The sequence below is a fragment of the Drosophila willistoni genome, unplaced genomic scaffold (assembly GCF_018902025.1).
Source record: "Drosophila willistoni isolate 14030-0811.24 unplaced genomic scaffold, UCI_dwil_1.1 Seg834, whole genome shotgun sequence".
NCBI lineage: Eukaryota > Metazoa > Arthropoda > Insecta > Diptera > Drosophilidae > Drosophila > Drosophila willistoni.
In genome coordinates, this window is record NW_025814731.1 from 27,830 (window position 1) to 39,538 (window position 11,709).

General features: G+C 39.0%; 1 long non-coding RNA gene across 1 annotated transcript; it reads right to left on the reverse strand.

Moving 5' to 3' along the window:
- Positions 1 to 7,802: 7,802 nt before the first annotated feature.
- Positions 7,803 to 8,272, reverse strand: LOC124462023. The gene is made up of 3 exons (XR_006955354.1): positions 8,182 to 8,272; positions 7,935 to 8,121; positions 7,803 to 7,830 (listed from the first exon to the last, which is right to left on the reverse strand). It is a non-coding gene; the product is annotated as an uncharacterized LOC124462023 (long non-coding RNA).
- Positions 8,273 to 11,709: the final 3,437 nt, after the last annotated feature.

Consider the following 11,709-nt stretch of genomic DNA (forward strand, 5'->3'; position numbering starts at 1 on the left):
TTTCGTATACTATGTAGTGACTACAACAGACTTTGGCACGTTATCGGTTCCGAAACATCGCTTCCGGGTATTAAAACTGCGATCTTGTCATTCCTCGCTCGTAATTAGTTGTAATCATCTTTATTTATACCTATCCTGTTTTCTTTTATATGTAACCTATTATCTCATTACATTTAATATTTTCTATTTCTTTAGTTTAATTTATGTTTATATATGTAATACGCCTATGCCCTTAGGTCGGAGTGGGTAGAGGTTGTAACATTAACTTTACTTAGGGTCATTCGTAACAGGCCCGGGCCTGGTGTCATATGGGCCACTTGTTCGTACTGAGCGTTGTACGACTACGTCTATATTAAAATGAACGTCCCTAGGTCATGCCAATGTGTTGCAACTGCTTCGTTGGATACACGTGTAGTAAGACCTGAATTCCACGGATTCAAGTTTTTTTTAGGTTTTTTTTTTTTTTTGTTTGGTTAAGTACTCGCGATAATCATTGGCAGGACCGAGAGGCTCAAATGCATAGACACAATTAACTTTGAAAGGGCTTTTAAACGCTTGCACCCATTCTGATTATTTTACGCTGCACTGCACAAAACCACGTGCTCTTTTTCGGAATGAGTCCGATCAAAAATGTACAGAAAGGCACAGGTTAAAACTTCCTTCGCTCAAAGTTTCGTTAATTCATTGAGACTGAGTCCTCTTTCCTCAGTTGAAAAATCAGACTTGGCGGCCTACCACTCACGGGTAATCTGCTACGTATTTGTGGTGCCAGTCCCTAGTAAGAACAGGTTAATAAGCTACACGTCAAACAATTATATATATATTTACCCTATGGAGAGCGACACCACAGCCACAAAAATTTTGGAATAAATTTATTCCGATTGGAGCGGCGATAGCCAAAACGCCACAAAAAAAACGACGCAGAATTAATTTCTGCGACAAATCACAGCGCTCCGCTGATATTCTCTCCAATGCACTACCAGAAACTACACCAGAACCAAGTTGGGTGTTTTGTTGGGCAATCCTATGACGGAAGCAATTAAAAGGGTTATATTTTTTCTTGCACGATACACGCGGTGGGTGCAGCAAAGATTACCGTGAAGTTGGCAGCGAGGATTTTAGCACCCGGAGGTGCTACTCTCCTTTGGGAGTTGAGTTAAGAAAGAACGAGGCCACGCGTATTTTAATCTTTTAATTTTCCTTTCGCCAATATTCTTTAATCTAGGGCTGAGCTTTAAGCCGATATCTCACCGATCGATACGTGACGACTTACGTGAATACGTAAGATCATAAATTATCGATAACACTATCAGTCATAGGGTACTAAAAACAAGCTAGATGGGTTGTTTCCACGATGCGCATGTTAAAACGCATTGGTCAACTTGCACATCCATATCATAGTCTATCGGTTTACCGTAGCCATCTTTACCTAGTATCGCGTAGCCTACTGGGCGAAGTCCGATATCCTTTGGCTGCTTATCGCTTATATTACGACCCCGAGTCCTTACTAATATACTAGCAATGTGCCACAAGACACTAACTATCGTTCTGAACCGCATTCTGGTTCTCGCTCCGGTTCTCCGACACCTTTTGGTATTCCTGGCTCAAAGATCAATATCGAACCCAGTGAGCGTAATCGACTCCATGAATCTCTGGTAGGCCGTACCACTGGGCGCTATGCATCGATCGCGGAACGTATAACCAAATGGGTAATTGCCTTTAGCGGATCTACCGATTCTATCTATTTCATAGAGCAAATAGAGTGTCGAGCCGCGACGTACCGTTTGAGTTTGGAGACACTGCCTCCACAGCGGGTATCCGGAGATGACATGGGTCGATTTCAAGTACGAATTTTTAGAGTTCTCTCTACCCCCACGATATTTTGAGAAACTAGAGGATAGCATACGCGCTCGAAAGCAACGCCATCCATACAAAGAGTATCTAGTGGAAATTCGATTAATGATGAAGAGAGCTCATTACTCGACGTTACAGGAACTCGACAGGATCTACGAAAATCTATTACCAGACTACAATCTGTATACCCGACGAAACGATTTCCAAACGTTACCCAACTTAACAAAGTTGGTGGTAAATTATGAGACAATCGGGGAAATTATGAGACTCCAATCGGATAGGAGTAAGGTAGCGATGAACCGCGCATTCGTGGAAAAGGAGCAACGCCGTTCAAAATAAGCCCTTTGATCATATAACCTCCAGCCTAAACGAAACTGCTCTATGTCAACTCTTCGAAGCACACGTGGATACCGACACAGCTTTCCGCAAATATGCTTTCCGCAAATATATAGCGCAATACAACACACATATGTGTTACAACACACGGGATATATGTTCGCCTCTTGAACTTTTTGGAGCTGTCCCACGTCACAACCTGAACATTTTCAACATCCTGAAATATTTATTTCTTTGGCTCCAGAGATATTATCAGAGTCTGAATATCTCTGAACCACGTGGATTGGAGTGTAATCGATTGGAGCTGCCTTCATGAGAGCGACCGCGGCAGAAGATTACATGCCGTCTCGCTGAGAGAGGAAAAGTGAGGGAGATAGTGAACGTGGAATCTTCCAGAAACTTCCTTCGTAAGAGCTACCGCGGCAGACGATTACATGCCGGCTCGCTAAAAGAGGAAAAGAGAGGGAAATAGTGAACCACGTGCAATCAGGCAAACATAACCTCATTGTTACGCAACATACGCAGTGAGCAATATTGACAGAGTACCAGTTCAACCTAGCGCTGAGAGTCAAGAAGACGGCGCTGAGGCGACTGAGAATGAAGCAGTCTCAAGTGACAAAGAATTTGATACACCAACGATGTCAACGCCATCAAGAGGCGATGGTTTGTCGGTGCAACAAACGATTCTTAATGGAATTTTCGAGAGTCACGCAGGAAACGGTACGGCAATTAAACGGCCCAGTAAAATTGATCCAGTTCCGTGGTCCGTATCTGCGTTGGCGCAATCGACTATTCAAGGAGTCAGCCAACCTTTATAACGAATTGTGGACGCAAGGACAAATGAGTAATGCGGCTGGAATGCAGCATGGAACGGAATACCCGTGTATTCCGGTAAGCCAGAAGAGTGGTTGTTGTTTATAAGCCACTACGAACAATCTACTGAAAGGTGTGGAATTAGTAACGAAGAGAATCTTATTCGGCTCCAAAAGAGCCTACAAAGGAAACTAAGAGAAGAACCAGCGGCACGCTCAAATAATTTGGATTTAGTTATTCAGCTAGCCTTGGCAGTGCAGAACTATTGCGCGACACTGCTCGTAATTGGGCTTAAAGAGTATCTGCACGATCCAGCTTTACTAGGCGAGCTCGTCGAGAAGTTGCCGGGAGACTTGAAACTCGATTGGGGAAGACACCGAATGACTCTAATTGGATGTGTCGCTAACTTGTCTATCTTTGACAATTGGTTATTTGGCATTGCTATGTGTGCCTCAAAGGTCACGCCGTATACAGTTCCACCTAAGGATGGAGCAAAGAGAATCAAAGAGCGAATTTTTCTGCACAACTAATTGCAAGGAAAGCAAATCGCAGTGGCAGACGAATGAGGATAATAAACCAGCTCATCCACCAATTTTATTCCATGGAGATATAACAAGCAAGGCTTTATTCAGATATTTGCCAATCATGTTATATGGAAGGAAGCGAAATTTAGCAACATATGCCTTACTGGACAAGGGAGCCGCTTGCTCTTTGGTTGAAGAAACTCTGGCAGACAAGTTAGGACTAGATGGCCCGGCCGAAGAACTGTGCCTAAAATGGACCAGTCAAGTCACTCAAACGGAAACGGAAAGCGCGTCCAAGTATGTGAGTGTCGGAGTGTTGTCGATGTGTCAAGGTGGTAAGCTAGACTTGCACACGCAAACAGTTGCCGACGAACCGGTACTATCGAGAAACCATCTACAGTATTTACCAAATTTAAGTTAGTGTAACGTAAAAGCAAGCTTAATTATTGGTCTGGATAATTTGAAAGTTTGTGTGCCTTTGGAGATACGGGATTTCTAAGGAGACGACGTGGTCGCGGCGCGCTGTAGATTGGGTTGGTCTGTGTATGAGAAGCATGCGCGCTTTGGATGCGTCAATGAAAGAATACTTCGCTATGGAGTCTTCGGGAACACGTGTGGCAAGCAAGCCATTAAGGGGGGAGCCTGCTTTAGGAGGCTCAAAAAATCTAATTTTTTTCTATTGCTTAAATCTATTCCTAATATATCTAAGAATATGTCTGGCAACTTTGGAAAGACAATTCGAATTATTTTCGAAGATACAGCACAAAAAGCAGTCGGGCGCCGAGCAGGTATACGAGCGTTCGTAAACTTTAAAGCGCGTTCTCTCGAGTTTTCATTTTTTTTTACTAATCGTAAAAAACCAAACTTTTAGAACTTTTAGATTCAGTATCTTATTACCTCCTCTGTGAACCTTTAAAAAAAAATTCTAAACTATTTTTTTAGTAAATTGAAGTTAGGTTTTTTGCTGAAAAATGCAACTTTTTTTTCAAATCTAAAAAAAACTTTGATTTTCTCGTTTTTTTCGGGTTTTGTTAGGTTCACATAGGAGAAGGACTAATGAAAATGAATTATCCATTTGATTTTTTTGTCTCAGACAAAAATTGCGACCTACATTTTGCCCACCAATTGGACACTTCAATTGCGCGAGGGTGCACAAAAGTAGATGAAAGTGGGCTGTATTTCGATATTTTAAATTTTAAATTTGCTTGTTTTTTTCTATCCTAAAAAAAACACGAAAACTGCCTTTTTTAGGCCACCTAAAGCAGGTTCCCCCCTTAAGATCGAAAGACGACGAGCGCGCGTTCCAGATTATGGAGGCGACCACGTTGAGATGTTTCACCAAATAAGAGTGCGCCCAGAAGACCAGACGGCTCAGAAGTTTCTACACCGAAGACGAGATGACGGAGTTGGCCATGGAGGTGCAGAGAATTCACTTGGAGGGATTCAACACCTCGAATTCTGCGAGCGTAGTGAGAGCGCTCTAGAACCAGGAAGGAGACGTGCCTAGGGAGGTGGGATTCCTTGAAAAAACGAAAGATAAGGTTTTAGGCATGTGGTGGCTGCCCGTGACAGATCCACTTACGTATGTAGTCAAGCCGGATTTGGTTGAAAGAGCATCGAAAGACTATCCGACCAAAAGAACTGTGTTAAGTGTGGTTATGTCAATTTTTGACCCACTTGGATTGCTTGGCTTTTTCATTGTTCGTGCTAAAATTATAATAAATAAACGCTTATGCAGCGCTTGTGTACCTGCGAACAGAATTGGATGGGATAGTCCACTGTTCCCTAGTAGCGTCTAAGACACGAGTGGCCCCCTTGAAGCCAGTCTCAATACCACGGATGGAACTGATGGCTGCTGTTTTAGGTTTACGGCTGACGAAATTCATCGAACCAGAACTCTCAGTAACAGTATGTCAGCGTTTTTTTCTGGACGGATTCAAAGGACGTTTTATGCTGGATTAGATCAAATGCCCGCAAATACACTCAATTTGTTGCATTGCAAGTTGGAGAAATTCTGGAAGACTCTGACGTGCTATCTTGGCGATGGGTGCCCACCTAGCATTGTTGCAGCCTATGGCACGAAATGGACTAAGATGCCATACATGACCGGAAATACAAGGTGGTTTGTTGGCCCGAGATTCTTGTATTGTAGTATGTTCATACAACTAATAACTCAACACAATGAGCTCAACTTGTAACACTTTGTTGCAAGTATAAACAATTAAACATATACGCATTAAAATATAATTGTGCACTTGAATATGTTCATATGTATACATTGAAGTATTCACATAAACATATTCAAGTAAACATACAATTAAGCATGAACATATATGCACATACATATATTCACATAAGCACTGTATGCACAAGCGTAACATGAGCTAGAGCCAGGCCAGCGTGTGACCGCTGACCAAGCACTTTGATGCATGCGCTCCAACAGTATGTATGTATGTATGTACTGACACTCTCCCTCTCTTTTGTAGCTGTCGCATAAATCGCAGCATAAGAATATATATGTAAAATTAGCCTAAGCAAAAGAATAATTTGGAATAAAGAATTCAATCAAAAACTCCAGTCAACCGACACAGACGTGTCTCTGATTATTATTTTTCAACCCAACGGAACCCGGTCGAAGGAGTTTTTACATGGCGACCGTGACAGGACCTGAGCTGCACACAACATATATATAAATTATAATAACATAATTTTATATTGAAAAGCGATGACATCTAAATGATGCTGCGACAACTAATATATGGAAAAGCGACAACAACTAAATGATGCTGCAACTTATTGGCAAGAAAAGAAACAACTGACAGAGATTGTAGCAACAACAACAGCATAAACAACAGAGACATTAAACATTTAAAGCTAAAGAACAGCTATCAACATCAGCTTCAACACCATAATACTGAAGATATCTAGTGAATATATTTGAGTCTCGTTCGTTATCCCAACGATGAACATCAGCATCAACACATAAGTTTGACTAAAAAAAAAAAAAAAAAAAAAAAAAATACATGAACAATAGTGAAGATATTCCCTTTGCGGAATCTGCTCCTGTCGAGCAAAGGGATGCACTGACGCTAAAAGAAGCGCTAGAGCTGTATCCCAACGATGGACCGCGGCCACTAACAATAGAGGAGTACAGAGCCCGGCAGCAGACGAGAATCCCCAAAAAGACGAAACGGGGCGGTGAGGTGAGACGCCTGCTCACCCAGAAAAGACTGCAGCAGGATTTACTAAAGGCCAGCACCAACGAAGAAGACCGACAACGCTGCATAGAGCGTATCGAGAACCTAAAAACCGAACTTCGCCAAAGAGCGAAGAAACGCAAGGGGGCCGCAGAAATGCGCAAGCCTTAACTTGCCTTTAATTTAATAATAATAATTATAAGCCTAATAGCAAGTTGAAGCACGAAAGTGCAACTTGCGAACTTACTAACTTTCTGTAGGCTATTACTAACAATGTGGTTGGAGAATTTTTTTTTTCATATAAATTTTTTTTTATTTCTAAATAACAATAACGAATGAAATGTAAATCTGAATTGTGAGCCAACCACATGCTCTATAATTTTTTCCACGTCTCTGGCTCGCTGTGCAAGACACAGTTGAGATAAAATTTTTTTTTTCTTTTGTCGTATAAAAAAAAAAAAAAAAAAATTTTAATAATTTTTTTTAAATAAAATTTCATAAAAATTCATGAATCCATAACAATTTTTCAAATAATTCAAATATAAATTTTTATAATTATAATTCGTATTCAAGCAAATAAGAACGAAGCTTGAAATACTTAAAAAAAAAAATTTTTTTTTAGTAACTTTTAAACAAAAGGTTTTGAGATGTTTTTATGGGCTTTTGTTCCCTATTTTTTTTTTCCCGTATTTGTCATATTCATTTTCATCCTGCTAAATTAAAATAGTCTCATATAGGATCGTTAGTCAGTGAGATTATTATTAGAATTATACACAAAAAAAAAAATTTTTTTTATATAAACTCCATATGTTCGATAATTCCATAAGTAAATTTGATGATATATCTCTTATACCCACAATGGGGTTAATAGAAACAAAATCAGTGGACTCCACTGCTAATGTAATAAATAAAATCGAATCATCAAATACTGACTTGAGATTAACGAACATATTGTTATTAATAATCGTCGTAATAATGTGCGCATATATTTTATATAAAGCTTATCTATTACACAATAAATGTGTAACCAAAAGAGCCATAAGCCAAGCTAATGACCTAGATAAGGTCAATGGCCACTCTTGATAATTATTTTGGAAAAATAAACGCTAGGCATCCCAGTATTGTCCAAGATTTAATTGAGGTTTTTAGAAATGAGCATATCAATTCACCACAGAACTCAATAAACTTGGTACAAATTAAGTCAGCTTACCTAAATATAACGGGAGAAGAATTCCCAGTTCAAGGAAGCACTAGGGTACAGATGAGTTTCATCCTCACAGTACCATATGTATGTTGCTTTTCCAACGCAGCAGGCACATATCGTTTCTACCGAATGGAGGAACCGAGGCAGTAAGCCTCCATGATTTTTTTATATACGTACATCCATATTAATAGGCCTAACAAGTTAGTGTAGAATATGGATAAGATAGAAACAAAAAGGCTACAAAAATACTTACCTTTCCTCGATTTCCTGATACAATCAGGCGAAACAAATCACAAATACAAGGAAATAAGGTATTGGATAGCCCACAACTACAAATTTACAAAAAAAAAATTGTAGATCTTATGGAAAAATCCATAAAAGTAGCTTATAGTAGATTGTTAGCTAAGACTCCTTTACATAAAGACGTGCCCGGATGGGTCCACGAACTTTTTAAGGACTCGATCGCGCTGATAGACATATCAGAATCGAGTACAGACTCAGATGTAGAAATAATAGATACAGAATAATAAAAAAAAAAATAAATAAACATAAACATTTTCGAAAATTTTGTTATTTTTAACAAACTATGGTTACTTGGGATGATATAATTGGAAAAGCTAGAATACACGCACAAGAATTAACTAAATCTTGTAAGTGCCTCTCGCAAAACAGAGAAACATCCCAAGACACAGTAACCAAACACACGAAAATAATAACCGAGAAGCTCCAAGCTATTAGGGCAGTATTAACTGAGCACTATAGCAAACTAAAGGAAGGGCAAAAAACAGCCGCAAATGCGTTCTACAGTGATTGCAAACAAAAAGCAATAGCTGTGCTAAACAGACACAATATTGAATTTAAACAAACAACTGATTTGGAAACTTCAATAGTGCTGGAAGAAGAAACGCAACTAATGGCCGATGATGAAAGAGGTCAAGAAAAACCACCAGTGAGCTCTGATCAGTCAATTATAAGTCATAATAAACCAGCAATTCCAAAAGGAAGCAACAAAATGACTCAAACAGTGGTAGAATTCATAAACACAGCCACAAGGCTGCTACCATTCTTCGATGGTGACATTAAAAACCTACAAGGTTTCATTGGGGCACTTCGCGTACTTGATACCATAAAAGAAACGCATGAAGCAGTAGCCATCGAAATAATAAAATCAAAATTGAAAGGTCAAGCGGGTAATACGCTAAGCTCGGAAACAACGATTGACGAAGTTATACAAAAACTGTCAACAATCTTTAAGGGTGAATCAGTGGATCTTTTAACAGCAAAGATTAAAAATCTGCAGAGAAACCCTAATAACTGTGTTTCATACACAAAAGAGATTACTGAGTTGACCGACGCCCTAAAAGGCGCGTATATTTCGGATGGTCTTCCAAATGAACAGGCTATAAAATACACTACCAAAGTGGCAGTAAATGCTATGGTAAGTCATACCAAAAGTCAAAGAGTCCAGCTACTAATGGAATCGGGAAACTTTGATTCAGCCAAAGAAGCCATCACTAGATTTACCACTCTTTCAGTAGAGTCGGGCTCCACGGGAAGTTCCCAAAATAATACCATTTTTTATGCCCAGCATAATGACCGCGGTAGACGCCGCTACAATAATAATGGTAACTGGAGAAACAACTCGAATTGGAACAACAACAATTCGAGCTGGAGCAATAACGATGCCCACAGAGCCCAACGAGGCCGAAATAATTCACGCTACCGAAGAGGCGGCCGTGGAGGTGGACAACAAAATAATAATAGACAAAACACAAATAACCAACAAAATGGTTATAACAATACAAATGTCCGAATTACCCAAAGCGACCAGGGAAACGGACAAGCTCCTCCAAATGCTCAGAGTTAAAAAATAAAGTATACTCTATCAACCTAAGTCTTAATAATTTCGTATCATTTAAGAATGTTGAAACCAATAAGAAAATAACATTCTTAATTGACACCGGTGCAGATATTTCAATAATAAAAGAAAATTCTGATGTATTTCATGACATCAAAGTAAACAAAACTGTAGACATTCGAGCATAGGAGAAGGAGTAATAAATTCCAAAGGCCTAGTCTCAATAGAATTGCAGACAAGTAAATATATTATTCCATACGAATTTCATCTGCTTCATGCAGATTTCGCAATCCCATGCGGTGGAATAATAGGATTAGATTTCATAAAAACTTTTAATTGCAAATAGATTACAGCAATTCAGAAGATTGGTTTATACTTAGACCACAAACATTAAAGTATCCAATTTACGTTCCAATAACATTCAATTCTGGTAATAACTCAGCACTTCTACCAGCAAGATCCCAAGTGGTACGCAAAATAGAACTATCTTCAGCAGAAGGTAACATTTTAATTCCGAATCAGGAAATTAAACCGGGCGTTTATGTTGCAAACACTATTGCAACAGCCCAAAGTACTTATGTCCGATTCTTAAATACCACAGATAACTGCCAACTAGTAGGCTTTAACAATTTAAATTTGAATCACTTTCGAACTACGATATAGTTCAAAATACCAAAGATTTAAGAAAAGAATCTGTAATTCATAAATTGAAGAAAAATTTCCCAACACTATTCAAAGACAAACTCGAAAAATTATGCACTGAGTATAGTGATGTGTTCGGACTTGACACCGAACCGATCACAACAAATAATTTTTATAAACAAAAATTAAGACTTAAGGATGATGAACCGGTATATGTGAAAAATTACCGGAGCCCGCATAGCCAAATAGACGAGATCCAGCGACAAGTTGGAAAGTTAATTGAACAGGGTATTGTTGAACCGTCTGTTTCGCCTTATAATAGCCCACTCTTACTAGTCCCAAAGAAAACACTTTCGGGATCTAAAGAAAAAAACTGGCGATTAGTAATTGACTATCGTCAAATAAACAAAAATTGCTGTCAGACAAGTTTCCGCTCCCCAGAATTGATGATATTCTTGATCAATTGGGAAGAGCAAAATATTTTTCTTGCCTTGATTTAATGTCAGGTTTTCATCAAATAGAACTAGAAGAAAAATCAAGAGATATAACGTCTTTTTCAACGAGCAATGGCTCATATCGCTTCACGCGATTACCTTTCGGTCTAAAAATAGCACCTAATTCATTTCAAAGAATGATGACAATAGCATTCTCAGGGCTTGAGCCCAGCCAAGCTTTTCTCTATATGGATGATTTAATCGTTATTGGTTGTTCTGAACAACATATGATTAAAAATTTAGTAGATGTTTTTAAACTTTGCAGAAAAAACAATCTAAAACTGCATCCAGAAAAATGCTCATTTTTTATGCATGAGGTGACATTCCTAGGTCACAAATGCACAGACAAAGGAATCTTGCCAGACGACACAAAATTTGACGTCATCAAGAATTATCCAGTCCCACATGATGCAGATAGTGCTAGACGTTTCGTTGCATTTTGCAATTATTATAGACGTTTCATAAAAAATTTCGCCGAATACTCCCGGCACATAACAAGATTATGTAAAAAGATGTTCCCTTCGAATGGACAGCAGAATGCGAAAATGCATTCCAATACTTAAAAGAAAAGCTCGTTCAACCTAATCTATTGCAGTACCCAGATTTCAGCAAAGAATTTTGCATAATCACGGATGCAAGCAAACAAGCATGTGGAGCAGTTTTAACACAAAACTATAATGGACTCCAGCTTCCAGTTTCATATGCATCAAGAGCGTTCACTAAAGGTGAAAGCAACAAGAGTACTACAGAACAAGAGCTAGCAGCAATACATTGGGCAATAACACAT